We start from the raw sequence: 18,003 nt of genomic DNA on the forward strand, positions 1-18,003 counted from the left end.
TAACTAATTTCCTATCAGTTGTGATATGCAAAAGTGAACATGCAAATGGATAGTCACTAAAGGGAGTATAACAGTAGGACTTTGACCTCCAGCCTGGGCAGCCACCAACCTAGGAAGCTATGCCTCAGTCTGCAGCAGCTGCCTTGGAACAGTCAGGACCTGACCTATGACTGCCCCACTCCCCAATTTTTTCTCCAGCTTCTACCTCAGGGCCAACCAGAGAGGGCCACGTCTCTTCCCAAACTGATCCTATCAGGTATCCTACCTCTAGTTAGTGCCACTTCAGTATCCTATTTCAACACCTGCCTTTCAGAGCAGCCTTGAAGCCCTTCCCCATGTTTTTTGTTTGTTTGTTTTTTTGTTTTTTTTTCATTCTAAGCCTCTCAAACTCTCTTGCCTACCTTTGAGTCTCTGCCCAAAGTAGATGATGGTAGCTGATTTCTGGCCCTAGCAAACTCTGAACGAATAGGCTTTGTTTGTTCTCATTTGGGTGGCATTCATTTATTTTTACAATAGAAAAATCCAATGAAGGGGCTCCTGAATGGATCAGTGGTTGAGCATCTGCCTTCGGCTCAGGGCATGACCCCGGGGTCCTGGGATCGAGTCCCACATCAGGATCCCCGCAGGGAGCCTGGTTCTCCCTCTGCCTGTGTCTCTACCTCTCTCTCTGGGTCTCTCATGAATAAGTAAATAAAATCTTAAAAAAAGAAAATCCAATGAAAAACAAAACAAAATGCAATCCATTATATGTCATATTCAATACCTGATATTGAAGAATTATCATGAGTACATGACAGGGCAGTTCCATTTTTAAGTCTTGATTGTCTACTGAAGTGTACTTCAACTTTCTTTCATCAACTTCTGCCTTATATTCTTAGGAACTATCACTATACATCTCTTCTTTTCAAAGTTTAGTCCTCTAACTAAATAATGCTCAGCAGTGGATATAAGACTCACCAAGGCAGATATGAGCTATGAAAATATTACTGAAAATATTATTGATGATATTGCTAAGAACAAAATGAAGAATTGAAATATTTAATGTGCTTTAAATTCTGTTTAATATTCTTTTTGTATTCCAATATTATTAGTGTTATTATTTGTATAACTGCAAGTACTTGAAACATCTTATATAAATATAGCTTATGAATTTTACCTGATTATGCCATTTATTTACACAGAAATGTGCTAAGAACAACCTTTCCTGTCAAGTCTGAAGACAAAATGTGACTTTTATTCCAAAATAAACCTAAAAGGGAACTTTATAAATGATATTTCATGTACATAACATTTAAGATGTCAAGATACAAAAAAGCTATATTTTTCATGTACATTTCTGATTTTTGTACTCTTTATGAACTTTTCGCAGTTTTTCTAGGAAAGATTAGAGAAATATGAAATAGCTTAATGGCAAAACATGTTACTTTAGATGACAATAATTAGACAACTAAAATCACTGCTAATTTTGTATGCTAAAGTTGTCTATATTTAGTCAATTTTCAATTACCTTTCCTACAGAAAGTCAAGGTGACATCGAAGCTATTGTGCCCTATAATCAATTAATCACTTATAATGGTTTTTGAAATGTATAATGCAGTATACATTGTAATATATATATGTATATATATAATTTTATTATATTTTTATTTAGGCAATATTTAAAGCTACTGTTTAATATGACTTATGAGACTATGCCCCAAAGGGATGTGATGTATGACTCACAGAGTATACAAATATTTGTTTATCAAAACTATTAGGTAAACATGCTCAGGCTTTTCTGAAATGAAAGAAATCTAATTTAGAATAAGACAAAAATAGGACATAAACAACTGTATTACATAAAATTATTACATAAAATTAATAAATACATGATTAACTCAGTAGAATTTAGAAAGAATAGGGAAATTGGTGGGTATTATGGCAACTAAAGTCCAATATTTAAATAAAGAACCATACTTTATTGCAAAGTCCCTTTGCCTGAAATTTTCAGGTATAAAAATTGCTACTTATCATATCATTATATTATCTTCCTGCTTTCTTGGCAAAAATATCAATTGGGATATTGAAAGAACATCAAGAAATCAATACATGAAGAATGATGAAAATTTCAGATGTTTACTAAATTTACTAATTTACTAAATTACTAAATTTTAGGTGTTTACTAATACCTTTTTAGACTGAGAGTAAACCATAGAACATACCTAAACATCACAGAATGGGGATCCCTGGGTGGCTCAATGGTTTAGTGCCTGCTTTCGGCCCAGGGTATGATCCTGGAGTCCCAGGATCAAGTCCTGCATCGGGATCCCTGCGTGGAGCTTGCTTCTCCCTCTGCCTGTGTCTCTGCCTCTCTCTGTCTCTGTATCTCTCATGAATAAATAAATAAAATCTTTAAAAAAAATAGACATCACAGAAAAAAAATAAGGCAGATTTTAGAATGTTAGGTTTCTACAGAATCCTAATATGCAGAAAGTTTTGAAAAAACAAAACATAGGTACCTTCAGTTTATAGCTCCGTATATATTTAGTTGTGCCGTGTAAATAAAGTAAATATAACTTTGAAGTCCTTTTATAATTTTGTAAGAGGATCTACTTGCTTTCCATTAAAATACATCAAAATGTTAAGACTGCCTCATCACTTAGCAGTCTGTGGTCCCAAAATTATTCCTCGTGGAAAAGTAAGTAAATATGAGTACTCAATATGCATGGGGTGTTGAGCAGTGTCTGACATGCTCTCATTTTTTTATTTACATGAATTCTATGGGGTTAGAAATGTCAAATGACCATATGGAAATGAAAAGCTCCATCATAGAGAATAAAAATATTTGCCCAAGGTCAGGCAGGTACTCCATTGCAGATGCCGAACTTGACCTCAAACTCCAGGTCATAACCCATCATGAAGTAAACTGCAGCCGCCAGCTATGTACTTACCTTCTTCTCACTTTAAAATCCCATTTTCTTCGTGATGTTATTTTGGCACAAGGTTGGCATTTAATTAATATTTTCTGTGCTAAGTTATGTTTTCAGGCATCTTCCCCCTTTTCTAAGATCTTACATTTCCACAAATGTGACTTTTATTTAGAAATTAATAACAGCTGATTTTATTTCCTCTTCAAGAAACAGTTTTGTTAACAAAGCACATCAAACTATGCGTGTACCAAGAAACGTGTACTGTGTACTCTTACAAACACACGCCTATGGATTACTTATATCCTGTATCCCAAAAGAGCAACAACAAACTTATATTTAAGTTCTAAACCCATTATCGATGTGATTTGTTTTGGGTAGTTTTGGGAAGACGTACTTTAAAAAGATGGAAAGCCATCACAAAGGCATCTTGTCATATAGTTTTTGAAACCATCTCTTGCTCTAAATGTTGAAAGCTCCCATTATGAAGTAGTATTCAAAGAATCCAAATTCCCTGCATGTCACACCATGCTGAACATCGTGAAAGACTGGCTCACCTAGTCTGTCAGAAGAAATGTCTCAAAAGGATACATGGAAATGCTTCAAGTGCTCTTTCCTGAACCAAAGCATTTTTAACATGAATGTACTAGTATATATGTAGAGGTACAGACCAAGCTGAAATACTACTGTGGCCTGCAAAATTATGAGCAACTACATAAGTATTTAAAAATACAGAGGGATGTATTTTCTTTTTTTTTTCTTTAGGAATGTATTTTCAATGACTATCAAACATTGAGAACTCTATAGTTTATGGCTCTAGGATAGATCTTTTGAAATTACACTAACGTGTTGAAATTTGAAAAGGATAAAAATATCCCTTTTCTCCGAAACAAAATATATGACATTTTCAGAAGTGCAAGGTATAAAAAAGAAATGGCATCCGTGGAAATGACAGGTAGGACAGCCAATCAGCCCACAAGAGATATGCCATCGCTAAAGGCAACTCCAAATTCACTGAACAGCTTGAGTAGGCTGCTACAGTATCTCATGTTAGGCTTGACATTAGAATCTTGAATTGAGTTTGAAGAAATCTTAAGGAAACGAAGCGTGTTTTATAATCTTCACACCAGCAAAAGCTGAGATATTGTTGTTGTCTGGAACATTGTCACGTGATTTAAAATACTTTATAATATTTAATAAAATGATACATGGGTGGATATACAATTCAGAATTTCATGTTCATGAATACCGAACATAATTTAGACAATTACATAATGAAAATATCATGAAATATTCCTTAGGATATATATTTCCACACCTTGAAGTAAAATTAGCCATATATTGATATTAGAGTGTAGTGAACTCACAAATGCTGAAATTGGATTGTTTATGAAGATGTAGTTAGTTGTCCTTAAAAAATTCTTCTTTTAAAAGATTTCATTGATTCATTCACGAGAGAGACAGAGACATAGGCAGAGGGAGAAGCAGGCTCCTTGCAGGGAGCCCTATGCAGGACTAGGTCCCTGGACCAGGGTTCACGCCCTGAGCTGAAGGCAGACGCTCAACCACTGAGCCACCCGGGTGCCCCAGTTGTCCTTAAAATTTAATGGCAAGCTACAATTACTACTTGAAGGGGAAGCAATAAAATAAGCTGTTTTTAATTTCTAAGTAAAAGTTGCATTATGTAAATCTAAGACATTAGGGAAAGAGAAAGATGCCTGAAAACATGATTTCTCAGAGAAAATATTTATCAAGCGGGAACGATGTATATATGTACTATATACTCAGAGTAAAAAACAAATACATTTCTTATCACTTATAAAATAAATGTTACTGGTCTAGTCCCATGACACTAATATTTTTTACTTGACAAATAGAGAATAAATTCTGAATCCTATTGACATATGGTTAAAAATATTTATGTGAACCAGGATCCAGTGTAGGAAGGCCCTACTACCAGTGTGATGATTCAGAGGCCCGGGAAATGCCGTCATTGAAGCCAGTGGCACCTCTCTCCCTGCTTCCTGCCACTCCCAAACTGTTTAAGTCAGACGCCATGGGTTCTAGTCCCACAGGCCCTCTGTCTCCTGTAACCTGGCCCTAGCCACAACCACTTCCTCTATCTCTCTGCTACCATTTGCAATTTTCCTGTCGATTGACCCAGGGGACAAAACCATATGTTGTCTAGAATCTGAGTAACAGCATCTGTATAGGTAATAGTTTTTAGCTTTCCAGCTTCTGAGCTTCTGAAGTTAACAAGCAAAATTTTGCCCAAACGTGGTAGACAGGATAATCTGCCTCTTTACTATTAAATGTTAATCCATACCACGTTTACATATATTTAAAAGTGAAAATGGCAACAGGAAAAACAACGTGATCCCGTCTCATGCAGTGAAGTCTCCCTCATGTTAATGAAAACATGCTAACCCCTCATCAAAAAAAGGTCCAAACCCCATCAGTTCTGTTTCTAACTCTCCATAATATCCATTCGCATTCTAATTTGATCACGTTGCTGCTTTAAGATCCAGAAATCTGAACATCAATTCAGAAAGATGAACATGGAAATGTCCATGTATGTTTATAAAATAAGGGGAAATTAGATAAAGTTTACATAACATAATAGATGCAAATATATGGGAAGAATGTGTATTATTTAATATATCATATTTATAAGTGAAGCATATAGGTTTACTTTTTTTGTGAAACAGATAGTATTCACTTATCTTCAACTTAGCCACTGTTTACAAGACCAGAATTGGTCTTTATCATGTAACTCTTCATCTTTGCAAACCATATTCATTTTGCTATTTGACATTACTTAAACTTTTCAGGATTTTTGACTTCAGGAAATGTTCCAAAACTTCAATTTTGAAGGTCAGAGTTCTTTTTAGTATGTCTATTTTAGGTTTATCTAGTCCTCCATTCGCATATACAATAGGACCTGAGACTCTAAGAAGACATCAGAAGATCCAAGGGGTTCCAGAAATATTCCTTTTCTGCATTCAATAAGGGAGAACAACATACTTTCCCCTTGATAGTCAGGATCAGTCAATCAGCCCCTTCTTGGGAGGTTCAGTGGCAATAGGATTCCCAAATCACCCAACAGAGCCCATGAAATCTCTTCTTTGTTTAAACTCTCTTCTATGTGTTTTCAATAAAACTTAAAATGCAGTAGTTTAAATATCATACTCCTACACATTCTCTGTGTGCTATGAAATTACTACCTCATTTCTGATGCTAACAATGACATCTCTTCCATGCAAAATATTCCCTTTTTGTTTGCACAACTTATCTTCAAATTAATCGCTGGAAACCTAGTGATGTGTTTAAAGATGAAGCGAAGCAAGATTTTCCACCAATAAGCCAGAAAAGCAGGATAAATTCAATATGGCATCGCATTATTTCTGTAGATAGAAATAGATGGAAGAAGTGAAAGAAGAGATATATGAAGACAAAAGTGAGAATCTGAATTGATTTGAAGGAGAAGGTAATGAACTGAGTGAATGTTATTTTGTTGATAATGACATGTATGCATATGAATGTGTATATTTATAATGCGCACACAATACTCACATATACACAGTTAACATAGGTAGTTTTTCATTCTCCTTTAAAATTTCTGGACTCTCTGGGCAGCCTGGGTGGCTCAGTGGTTTAGCGCTCCCAGGGCCTGATCCTGGAGACCAAGGTTCAAATCCCACATCGGGCTCCCTGCGTGGAGCCTGCTTCTCCCTCTGCCTGTGTCTCTGCCTCTCTCTCTCTCTGTGTCTCTCATGAATAAATAAATAAAATCTTAAAAAAAATTTAGACTCTCACATATTATATTCCTATAAACATGGCAAATTACTTAGGCCATGTTACTTTTCATTACATTATGACACGTAATTTTTTGTACTGGTATTTATTAATAAGGTAAAATTTAAAATGCACTATTTTAAAAGTTAAATATATAATATAGGTAGATGCTTGTTTCTTGGCATTTAGCATACTAGCCAACACTTACAAAAGAAATTGTTACCTACAATGTTTGAATACCCATTCCACAAATTGCCAATGTTTCAGGTCATATATGAGTGGTGTTTGTGATCATATAAGGGAATTTGAAAGAAAATTTAGTGGGTTCTTCCTTTTAAGTATGATTACAATAAAATATGAGAATATAAGCTTTAGGCACCAACAAAAAATGAGAAAAATGTTTGGAGTCTTAAAGGTGATTAACCTTATTTAAAAATTTATATTGTCTCAAATTCACCAATCTAGAAGTAATTAGACTAACATGAAAAATTTTTGTCCTTCACAAATATTAGCCCTGTATGTCACAGGTCATAATGTGCACTTATGATGTAATACATTTGATAAGATAATTCAGAGAATGTTAAACGGAGGAAATGAGCAAGCACATTAGCAAGAACATCTTTTTAAGTGATACAATTATTCTTTTAAAATTCTCGAGAACAGATTTCGGAACGACTTATGCTGAGCATGTACTAGGAATGTGTGTTTGTGTGAGTTAGGAGGATTTAAAGAGAATAAAACCTTGGACATTATAATGAAAAAATATAGAAATACTGTTTTTGAATTTCCTATACTTTAAATTTTTTTTCTGATAATAAGCAATTAGGTCCTTATTTTCTCTTTAAAAATTTATTTTAAATTAAAAGTACTGATATCCCATTAGAATAATCTGGAAGCCAAGATGCCAGGCAGCTCTTGGCATTTCCTAATAACTTAGGTGGACTTAATTGGCTCTGAGATCTAACAAAGCCTGGATGTAATATTTCAAAACCCATAATTACTTGCTGTATGTTGAGAAAACTAAAATTAGAAATTGGGTTGTGCGGTACATAAGATATGTGATGTATGCATTTTATTGATTGGCTAGGATTTCTTAGTCATTATTTGACTTGGTTAACTTCATATTGAAATTATGAACTTTTGTATTTCATTCCAGAAGTAGCTAAGATTTATTGATGAAATATGAAAATTAGAAAGTTAAGTGGGACATAATTTTGACAATTATATATATCAAGTTATTTAGAGCCATGTCAATAATTAAGTCTATCAGTGAGGTATGAAATTGAAATTCCTTTCTGTAGGCGAAGATGGAATAAATCCTCAAATAGATAAAAATCAAGAACAAGCATATTTTCAATGGAATAGAAATAATCAAAATGTACTTAGTTCACTAAAATGCACTTGATTATGAAACTATGGAAATTTGATGTTTAATGAGTCTCTACTATGTTAAAACTATTGACACTCAAACTCTTGATCTTGGCTTTGATGTCTATGTGATATCCTGTTGGCCTTTATTCTTGGTTCCATGCAATGCCAAATCTATATTCCTATCCATAGTGGGTTTAAGCCACACCTGGTATCATATTCAGGAACAACACCTTGTCTCTTTTTTTTTTTTTTTTAGAAATGAGTTAATTCAGGACACCTGGGTGGCTCAGTCAGTTAAGCTTCTGCCTTTGGTTCAGGTCACGATCTTGGGGTCCTGGGATTGAGCCTCATATGGGGCTCCCAGCTCAGTGGGGAGCCTGTTTGTCCCTCTCCCTCTGCCCCTCCACCGTCTTATGCGCTCACTCTCTCTTGCTCACTCTCTCTCTTGCTCACTCTTTCTCTTGCTCACTCTCTCTCAAATAAATAAAATCTTATCTTGGTATTATGCTGAGTGAAATGAGTCAATCGGAGAAGGACAAACATTATATGTTCTCATTCATTTGGGGAATATAAATAATAGTGAAAGGGAATATAAGGGAAGGGAGAAGAAGTGTGTGGGAAATATCAGAAAGGGAGACAGAACACAAAGACTCCTAAATCTGGGAAATGAACTAGGGGTGGTGGAAGGGGGAGGAGGGCGGCGGGTGGGGGTGAATGGGTGACGGGCACTGAGGGGGGCACTTGACAGGATGAGCACTGGGTGTTATTCTGTATGTTGGCAAATTGAACACCAATAAAAATAAATTTATTATTAAAAAAAATCTTAGACAAAAAAAAGTTAATTAAAAAAAAAGTTAATTCGTTGGATGACTAGCAACCATTACACACGTATCATCTTGAATGGAAAGCCCACAGAATAAAAACTTTCACTAACTCAAGCCACCAGTCAGCCTTAAAACACTGGTACAGTAGTAGTGACAGAACGAGAAGAGAGGTGTCAGGAGAAAGGAAATAACAGAGAGAGAAATTAACAGCTAGAGTCACAAAGTGCCTGAGGCTTGAAATAAAGGAGAGAATGAGACAGACCAGATACTGCTAACAAGGGAGTGAAAACACTCATTTCCTTCCACCTGCCCCTATTAGCTTCCAGTGGATCGTTGTCATGTGTCAGAATCACACCTTAGAAACAGTCTCTCCCATGTGACACCTGTCCATCATGTGATCATTTCAAGGATTTAACTTTCACCATTTTTTTTTTTTCCTAATAAGAGAAATAGCTAAGTAAGAAAGAGTAAACACATTTTCCCTACCATTCTCACGGAATGTTGTTCCCTAGGGGTTCGGACTACATCCTCCCTCCTTCTATAAAACAATACACTAAATATTATGGGGGAAAACCGCAGTATCCCTAAAATCTGCAATCCAGTAAAATTAAAAACACAGCCAAAACAAACTCAAGGAATGTTCAATGATCGGTTAGTAATCTAATCTATTTGAAAACCTCTGTAGATCAATAGGAATTTCAGAAACAATTTCAGTAAGAAATATAAACTAGGAGGGGCCCCTGGGTGGCTCAGTGGTTGAGCGTCTGCCTTTGGCTCAGGGCGTGATCCCAGGGTCCTGGGATCAAGTCCCACATCGGGCTAACTGCATGGAGACTGCTTCTCCCGCTTGTGTCTCTACCTCTCTCTGTGTCTCTCATGAATGAATAAATAAAATATTTTTAAAAATTGCTGAAGAATTTCCCTTTAAATAGTTGTCTGGTAAGAGGATTAAATTAAAGTTATTTTAACTAAAACAACCTAAAGTATAGAAACTTTTAGAAGAGAGAAAAGTTAGAGAACTTTGAAATTTATGTAACATTATTGTTTTAACATCATATAAAACTTTACCGGAGAGCAAAATATATCCTAAACGTGTAAGGTAGTTGCAGAAACTCTAATTAAAATAATAGAATGTCAAGTGCTTTTAAAAATATAATATAAAAGTGCATTTAATAGGTTTAGTAATTGGGATTCTTTCAGTGGAGATGAAGAAATCCAATTCAATAGGCTTAAGCAAAACTGGATAATATAATTGAGAAATGGAGCTTTAAAAAATAGCGCCATTGCAGAAATAAAATTGTTCAAAAACATCTTTAAAATCTGACTCTGGCCAACTTTATATTGTTTTCCTTTATGTTGATTTTCTATTTGGGCAGTTTTTTCACGTGGTGACAATGATAGCTGGCATCAGTCTAAGATTTATTTTCTATTAAGCGAATAACTTCCGTGAACATGATTCACCGCCAACATCTACACTAGGGGTCTAATTGTCCTGGCCTGATAACATATGGAAATCTCACCCAATCACTGTAGCCAGCAGAATGCATAACTTTTTAGGGTGAGTCATGGATAATAACATCCTTACTTGTAGAAACAGGACTTGTGGTTTGGAGTATATTTAGATTCAGAGTAGGTCAAGAATTTCTCCCCAAAGCAAAGTTAGAATTCTGTTACCAGAAGGTAGCTGAGATCAATAGTTGGTACTTCTCATACTATTCCTCTAAGGAGTTCTCCTGAGAAACATGTCATTTAGTTTTACAGAAGCTGCAATCACTGTGACAATTTGCATGACTCCGGGCACATCTAAATTTCCTCTTCCTGGTCAACCTTCAACAGTTCCAAAGGTTATATAAGCCTCTAATACTTTTTATTAAACATATTTCTTCTTGAAATACCCTTTTTTTCCTAACTGAACCTTGACTGATGTATGAGGCAAAAAATAGATATTGTGTGATTATATACACATGGTATTATTATTACATACCTTATAATTATAGACGTTATTATATGTATGTACATTATTATCCCCCTAGACTATGCAGTTGAAAAACTTTTAGGAGTTGTGATGACTACAAATAAACGACACACATACCCTTCAAAATCAATAGGATTCCCATGTATCAGCACTAACCACTTGAAATAATAATACCAAAAAAAAAAAAAGCTACCAAAAAATTGTCCATGAATCTATGTTATACAAAGTTGATCCTGTCACTTCTGAGCTTAAAGCCTATCAATGGGTCATTAATCTTGTCATTAACACTGAAACCCTTAACTTGACCTATGATGGCTGGAATAATTTAGCTTCTATCTTCTTCTCTGAGGTCACCTCATTCATTGAGTCTCTAATACCTTCACACCCCCTCCAGACAACAACTCTCTAGGACTTGAAATGTGTTTACCCTGTTCACGACTCTACTATCTTGACCAAAGTCTGGAATATCACAGGAACTCAATCAATATTTGTTGAATCATTGATGAAGCATGCATGGATCCTTACACAATGAAACTAAAATCTAACACAGAAACATGTTATTCTTTTGTATGAAAAATTAAATATTGTAAACCACGCAATATCACTGAATTATTTTATACACTGAATTCAAATATAATCAGAATTTTAATAGATTTTCTTTTGATTTGACCACAAGAGGAATTAATACTCAGGTTCTTCCTAATAGACAAACATAGGAGATATCCACTAGAACAGGGGAAACTAGAAACATATATTTATAACAACACTTTCATTGAAAGGAAAAAAAAATATGATGACTTATTCTGCTTGTTATTCAAATGTATGAGGAAGTTTTGCTGCATAAACTAATGGGAATTTGCTGTAAAAACAAACAAGAGTGTAATAAATGAGAAGAAAGATCCAAGACATACACAAGTGATTGAATTTTTACTGATTGAGTTTTAACCAGTGGTTATTTGGTTGCAAAGAAAATAATTTACAATGTTAAGTGAAAAAGCAGAATTTATTGGAATGACAACAGGGTAACTCTTAGTAGATACCACCTATCTTGCTCTCAATAAATGACAAATATCCTGAATATCCACCAGGGGCCACATCAACGAGTTTCCCTGATTTACTTTCTCTCCTTGAGACATAAAACCATCAGCACTTCTTTTTAGGCATTTTTTATTATTATTTAATTTCTCACTCTGCAGGTCAACTTCTTCATGTGGAAAATGGTTTCTTCAGTTTTATAGTTTTGACCTGGTTTTCCTTTGGTGGCCAATATTAAATAAGTTAACGACAGTCTTTGAGAGCTGATTCCAAAGTTCTAAGAATGAGAACTGATTGACATCAGCCAAGTGCAGGGTCCCATGTGTTCTTCTCTCTCAGCGAGCAAAAGACAACTAAATCTCTAAGAATTAAGTAGTCAAGAGAGAGTGTCTGCTTAGAAGTAATTGGAATTCTTAGTGGACTAAAATCTACATAATGAGCAAAAATTATTAATGATCAGAACTGAAAGAATTACTTAAATGCACTTAGAAATAAAAGATTAGCTTCTGGTGCAATGCTTCAAAGGTCAATAAATTTCAGTTGGCTTAAAGAAGTAAATGTAGAATCATAAGAAGGCCAGGAGAAAATATAATTATTTTGATCTCGTTTTAGAATGAAGTCCTTTCTAAACACTAAAATAAGATGCCAAACATATCTGGCTACATAAACATTGTCTTCTCTATTTCACAAAACAAGAGAGTTGACAACGAAAGCACAATGATGCTTTCATGAACTTGGAAAAAAAAGATTCACAAATTATGTAGCAAGCAAAAAAGATGGTATTCTTACTATTAAGCGGCACTGACAAATCAATAAGGCAACATTTAGGTGGATAGGAGAAAAATAAATAAATAATACAGGAAAAGGCACTAAAGAACTTAGATGACTCGTATTTTTATAAACAGTATCTCTTCTGACTCTTCATCTAAAACAAGTTTATCCAGGGATCTCTGGGTGGCGCAGTGGTTTGGCGCCTGCCTTTGGCCCAGGGCACGGTCCTGGAGACCCGGGATCGAATCCCACGTCGGGCTCCCGGTGCATGGAGCCTGCTTCTCCCTCTGCCTGTGTCTCTGCCTCTCTCTCTGTGTGACTATCATAAATAAATAAAAATTAAAAAAAAATAAAACAAGTTTATACAATATTGAGATGCTATTGTTAAAATTATTAAGCACAAACACAAACTACTGCAGCAACAATGAAACCTGGTTTTGGGAAAATTATAGAAACCAAGAAATATAGTATTGTTGAAACTAATAATTGATATATTTTAGGAGACATTTCTAGATTATTCAGAAAGACATTATTCAAAAAGCCATAGAAACGATTATGGACTGCTGAAACGATGTTAATGGGATAAATTTACTCTGAGGACATGATAAACATAAGTGAAATAAACAAAGTGATGAGTACAAGAAAAATTATTTTTTTAAAGATTGTATTTATTTATTCACGAGAGACACAGAGAGAGAGGCAGACACAGGAGGAGGGAGAAGCAGGCTCCATGCAGGGAGCCCGATGGGGGACTTGATCCCGGGACTCTAGGATCCCGCCCTGGGTGGAGGCAGGTGCTAAACTGCTGAGCCACCCAGGCTGCCCAAGAAAAGTTCTTTATCAACATTATTTAAAATAATAACAGAGAAAAAAATGTGAAAATGAGTTTAATGAGGCACATCCATACAATGGAATGAGATTTTTTAAAAAAATATCTGAAGATAAGTATTTAATCAGTTTCAAAAGCTGAGAATACCTAAATAAGTACACAAGTTTTAACATAAAATATTAAGTATTATCATAATGTTATAAATTATATAGAGTCAAACATAAATTTGGAAAGACATACTTTAAATGGTGACATTTTGAGTTACTGAACATGAATGAATTTTATTTTCTGTGATTTGTTTCTTTGTTTTTCAATAAATATCTTCAATGTAATTGTATTGAGAAATATTTCAAAAAATTAAGAATATGAGGATCCTAAAAAAGGAGTGGAGGATCCTGTGGTATTAAGCAGTCATACGTTTGATTGTCATTTTTCCAACTCACCATAAACATAACATTGAATTACCTAAGGCTTCAATGTGCTTTTTTTTTTTTTTTTACTATAAAATTATAATACTTATGCCTACTCCTAATTGTATGGATTCTTCTGTGGATTAAATGAGATAATATACTTATTACAATGCCTATAACACAACCAATGTTTAACACACAATAGTACAATTCAAAAGATGGTGCAAAAAAAATTAAAAAAAAAAAAAAAAAAAAAGAAAAAAAAAAAAAAAAAAAAAAAAAAAACAAAAGATGGTGCAAATAATAAAAAGTAAAGAGTAGGTTTTAAAAACTTGCTCCCGTATAATACATATACCTTTGCATATCAAGAAAATCCCTTATTATCTAGAAAAATAGGACTGAACATTGATAGGCTTTAATAACAATGCGATAACTCAGGCATCATACTGAAGTGAAGCATGGTACAATGGCTGAATTCCAGGGATGACTTCTCTAAGGGCATATCCCCCGCTTCTCTTTGTTCCTGGTGATTTTTGGTTTGTCCAACTGACAAACATAATTGTTTGCACATGGTATCGACTATCATATCACTTATCTCCCTCATTTTTCATTAATATACTTTTTTTCAGAGCACTTTTAGGTTCACAGGAGAACAGTATGGAAGGTACGCAGGATTCCCAAAGGCTTCCTGTCCCCACATATGGATAACCTTTCTCACTGTGGACATCTCACACTGGACCGGTATACTTGTCACAATCAATGAACATTGGCACATCATTATACCTAAAGTCCGCAGTTTACATCAATCTTATTTATTTATTTATTTATTTATTTATTTATTTATCAGGAAACTTTTGAAACAATTCAAAAGCAATATATCATTGGACAAAATAGGGACTGTCCATGGAATAGAAATAATTTTAAAATTACGCCTATCCATTAATCATCCACTATTAGGAAACTTTATAAAATTAGACTTTAAAAAAGGCACTCCTTAAAATTTAACATTTGAGATTGTTGCATTGATCATTGTCATTATCACATAGTATTGTGATAAAACTTACCAGGTTTTCTTTTTTTAAGTTTAAATTTTCTGTAAACTAGAATACATTAGAAAACGATTGAATATTAAAGATGAGTTATTCTCCTTATAGTCACTGTGCCTAGAATAGTATCTAATATATAGACTCTATATAACTAATATATAGACACCAGTTAATTCAAAGACTTCTCATTGTGCCTAGCACAATTCTAGGAACCCAAGAAAGTGTAGAAATGAACAGAAAAAGAACCCCTTCCCTGTTTTCAATGAAGTTATTATTAAAAGTAAATGTTAAAAAAAAAGTGAATGTTGATAAGTGTAATGTAATATGTAAAAAAAGTGATAACTGCTGAGGACAAAAATAAAGTGGGGCAACTGGTTGGGAGTCGTGGGAGAGAGATGGAATTCTTCACAGTTTGGGCAAGAGGCCTCACTGTGAAGGTGAGGTTTCAGTGAAGACTTGAAGGAGGTAAGGGATTAAATTTTGGAAATACCTTGAGGAAGAGAGACCAAGTTAGAAAAAAGAGTTAGTAGTATTGACCTGAGATAGGAGATTAGAGTTAGCAAGTATGAAAGGAAATTAGATCTGAGAGGTCATAAAGCTAACAATACTTTGTGACAGTTCTTTTTTTAAAGATTTTATTTATTTATCATGAGCGACACAGAGAGAGGCAGAGACACAGGCAGAGGGAGAAGCAGGCTCCATGCAGGGAGCCTGATGCAGGACTCGATCCCAGGACCGGGGTCACGCCCTGAGCTGAACCATTGAGCCACCCAGGGGCCCCTCTTTGTGACAGTTTTAAGAACACTTTGCTTTTACTCTGGGTCGGATGAGAAACCAGTGAAGGTTGTGACTCGATCTGCATATATTAAAAGTATTTCCATGATCTTCTGTAAATACCCTTGAAACGTGGCCTGGCTGGGAACAGAGAGGCCAGGTAAGCTCCGCTACCATGATTCAAGTTAGGTGTGATTGTGGCTTGGCCCCGTGTGCTATGAGGCCGGGGAAAAGAGGTGAAGAGGGATTGGATCCAACCGAGAGAAGTATTTATGAAGTGAGTTTACAGGAAGAGATCAATGATGTCAAAGATACACAAGCTCTGAGAACTGGCTTTGCCTTTCTCAGTAGAGACACCAATGACTTCACCGAAAATAGCGTCAGTGGCGTGGAAGAGGAGACTGCCCACTTAGGGTGCATTTAAGACAGATGGGGAAAAGCAGAGTTGCAAAGATACAAAGAACTCTGGCAATAATTTTAGCTGGATTCGGGAAACTAGGAGCAGTAAGGGAGCTGGAAGGAGGAGGTGGGCCGAGAGAGATTATATTTTTAGGATAGAAAGCAGCGTGACAGGAATAATGTAGTAGGGACGGGACATTTATGGCGTTGGAGACCACAGAATTGTCAGGGTGGCGTCCTTGAGTAGGAAAGGGACCAGCCCTTGCTTGAAGTTTTGTTGTGCACAGTGCGTGGAGGTGCTGAGTTCGGGGAGTGAGGGAGGGTGATGATGGAGCTCATGATCATCAGCACTTCTACTCCAGCAAAGGGCTGAGTCCACCAAAAGAAGAGCCTTTTTCTTTGGCCAAGAATGTTAGATGGAAATGAAGACCATGGTGAGAGGGCCTGGGGACCGATAGGTAAGTAGAGGGCTTGGCCTTTGACGTGCTGCCAGGAGGGAAGGCAGGGCATGGAGGTGTAGACGTTACCAGACACTTAGAGATGGGGCAGGTGACTGGACTTCATCCCCAGGGCATCAGCTAAACGTGACTCGGAGGGAAGACACGGGTGTTTGAAGCCTGCGGGGAAGCTACAGAAGAGTCATTTGCGAGAGTGGGAGAGAAGGGAATCGAGGAATAAATCTCCTTGATGTTTGAAGAATTTGGAAGGAAAATGTGAGAGGAGGTCAGGCGGGGTGGTTACGTGATTTTTCTCCAGTGATGTCAGTGCTCAGATTCACGGCTGGATTAGTACAGCGTGCCTTGACTAGAGTTAGGGTGGGGGCAGCTCTGTGACAAACTTGAAGGACGGTGGTGTGCTTGAGAGTATATGCAAGGGAGACAGAACAACTGAGCATGGGATTCAGCTCGGTTCTGATGTAAGAGAAAAATGCAAAGTTGATGAGGGAAAGTGAAAATAGTGAAGGACTGAAGGCGGCATGAGGGCTGATCGAAGCAGTGGGCACCAGGGGGAAGTCGGGGAGTCACGCTTACAGAGTGTGATGCATGCCATTGAGATGCTGGTGGAGGTGTTACGACAGGTCATGCCAAGGCTCAGGTCATGCTGGAACTGAATGGCCCGGGAGGGGGCAAGGCAAGTCCACAGGAGCTGGAGAAACTGAACAGCCAAAGTCTGGTTGGGATTTCTACTCACCCTGGGGACTCATCAGAAATTCCGACAGTCCCGGGTGATGGTGAAGTGGGAGGTAAAGGCGTCAAGAACTGGGGGGGGGGGATACAGGGTGTCAGTAGACGATGCGCTGAGGCATTGCTCATCCTGAAGGCTACTGTCTCATGACCCAGGGTCAAATTGCCCATGCAAGTGGGGGAACCGATGAGGAGAAGCAATGAGGACCAAGTGGGGGGGGTACATGCCCCACCCTCCCTGCCCGCTCAGCCATGAGGAAACAAGCAAACATAAGAACCCAAATCCTCTACCACTCAGGAGCCCTGCATGGGGGGAAGTAGGTCCTCAAGGGAGGCCCAAGCATCCATGAGAGCAACATCGTAGAGGGTTCATTCAGTGGAAAGGTTGAAGGAAGAGGGATTCTGTGGATGGACTTGACTTCTCTAAGGGTCTACCTAACTGGAGCAAGCTCTGGGGAATTGGGATGGGAGGAGGCGATTATAAGGGTCTTCTAATTTTTGCTTCCATGAAATGCTTTATTTTTGAAACCACCCTGTTAGCTTTAGGGTGTATTTTTTTTTTTTTTTTGATAATGTCTTTTAAATGTCAATATGCACCAAAATGAGTAGAGTGAGTTTTCTCAGGAGACTGGCAATGCCTGTGATCTGTGATCATGTGATTATTCACAATGAACAGTTCGGGCC

The 18,003-nt window shown here is 36.6% G+C and overlaps 1 protein-coding gene across 6 annotated transcripts in view; it reads left to right on the forward strand.

The window, feature by feature from the left end:
- CDH18 (cadherin 18) overlaps positions 1-18,003 on the forward strand; it is a 943,171-nt gene that overhangs the window by 83,049 nt on the left and 842,119 nt on the right. The window contains exon 1 of one of the 6 annotated variants that reach the window (XM_072825032.1): positions 16,429-16,593. The exons of the other annotated variants lie outside the window; for them this stretch is intronic. The gene's annotated coding sequence lies outside the window, so the exon portion shown is untranslated. Of the gene's footprint in view, positions 1-16,428; positions 16,594-18,003 lie in introns of those variants that run through there. 6 annotated transcript variants of the gene reach the window in all.

Source organism: Canis lupus, chromosome 4 (genome assembly GCF_048164855.1).
Source record: "Canis lupus baileyi chromosome 4, mCanLup2.hap1, whole genome shotgun sequence".
Taxonomy (NCBI): domain Eukaryota; kingdom Metazoa; phylum Chordata; class Mammalia; order Carnivora; family Canidae; genus Canis; species Canis lupus.